Source organism: Coenobita brevimanus, chromosome 96, assembly GCF_032717465.1.
Source record: "Coenobita brevimanus isolate Jiangsu-jjx chromosome 96, ASM3271746v2, whole genome shotgun sequence".
Lineage (NCBI taxonomy): Eukaryota > Metazoa > Arthropoda > Malacostraca > Decapoda > Coenobitidae > Coenobita > Coenobita brevimanus.
In genome coordinates this window covers 1,419,353-1,420,906 of record NC_137049.1, presented here as the reverse complement: position 1 = coordinate 1,420,906, position 1,554 = coordinate 1,419,353, and the positions used below count along the sequence as shown (strand labels likewise).

The following is a 1,554-nucleotide window of genomic DNA, read 5'->3' as shown; positions in this document are numbered from 1 at the left end:
AGGTAGAGGACATTTTTTTTTTTTTTTTCTGGTGTGTAACGTTTCGTCCCGCTTCTGGCCTCTTCAGACACACAGGGCGAAACGTTACGTTCCAAAAAATAAAGGCCCTTACTTCTAAATGGTACTCTGATTAACTAATTTGTCTGGAATACTAGCCACAACATCAGTTAGGAGAGTCACTGTGCTGTGGAAAATACAACCACAACACACACACACACACACACACACACACACACACACACACACACACACACACACACACACACACACACACACACACACACACACACACAGTAAGTGCGAGGAGTTGTATAGCTGTGTTTCTGTGTTTCCAAACTCCCAATCCCAGACTTCATCCACGGTGATCATGACTAAGCATATCAAAGCCTCCCCATCTCTCTCTCTCTCTCTCTCTCTCTCTCTCTCTCTCTCTCTCTCTCTCTCTCTCTCTCTCTCACTCAGCCGTCTCACCTCATATACTCTTCTGTTTTATGTTTCCTTCTCCTTTTCGATATTCCCCACATTATCCTGTTTTATAGTTTGCATCTGCATTTTCCCGTCTCTTAACATTCTCACGTGTCTCCTTTCTTCCTTTTGTTCATTCTCCCAATAACTCAGACTTTTCTCTTTCATTAATTCATCATGTTTTCTGTTGTACACTTTATCTTTCCACCCGGTGCCCGGTCTTTCCTTATTCTCCACTCACCTCATGTTGATAACCTTTCCTTCTCCATAATGTCCATATTTGACTGCCTGTGAATAAAACGCGTCTCCTTTAGTTACTGTACATTATTTGGCCTCTGACGCTGCCCTTAGACTAATGCTTAATCAACACACCTCTGTATAACTTTATGTGAAGAAAATGCTCCTCCTCTGTCTACGGTAACTTAACTGAGGCTGTCCGCGGAGTAACCCCTTAATTAACGATGATCGATGGGCCGAGAGAATGGAGGTTAGACACTGGATTATTATTATTATTATTATTATTATTTTATATTTTTTTTAATTTTTTCCTTCGGAGCCCTAACACGAAATATAGCCATGGAAGTAATGTGAGGCGCTCCATAGAGGAACCCGGAAGTTGCCATGTGTGTAAAATTCATTACAGTATTATCTCCTTCATTATCTCGGTTTTGATTTTGGTGCGTTTGGCGTTACTTCGTCGGGCCCTTTAATTACCGGTAGTCTCTCAGCCTGACCTATGACCAGTGCTATGTTAACACCAGTGCTGTGTACGGCCTGTTGGTCTAGGGGTATGATTCCTGCTTTGGGTGCAGGAGGTCCCGGGTTCAAATCCCGGACAGGCCCGGAGGTTTTGTTCAGTGTTCTGCATTTCAAGGCCAACGTGTATACTGATCAGAGTCACGTGAGACGATTGCTCAGTTATGAGAACCTTTTGTAATCGTGTATTCTCTTTCATTTCCAGATTTATGTATCAGTGATTACATAGTGCATAATTTTTCCTCTTCTGCCTCTGCTGTAAAAACTTCCATATTTGTTTCTAAATGACATGATTTGTTTCTACCGCATTCCCTGCCCCCTGCCCTCATTTTT

The 1,554-nt window shown here is 42.4% G+C and overlaps 1 non-coding gene across 1 annotated transcript; it reads left to right on the top strand.

Annotated features, from left to right (window-relative positions):
- Positions 1-1,236: 1,236 nt before the first annotated feature.
- Positions 1,237-1,308, top strand: TRNAP-UGG (transfer RNA proline (anticodon UGG)). Its single transcript has one exon. It is a non-coding gene; the product is annotated as a tRNA-Pro (tRNA).
- The last annotated feature ends 246 nt before the right edge of the window (positions 1,309-1,554 follow it).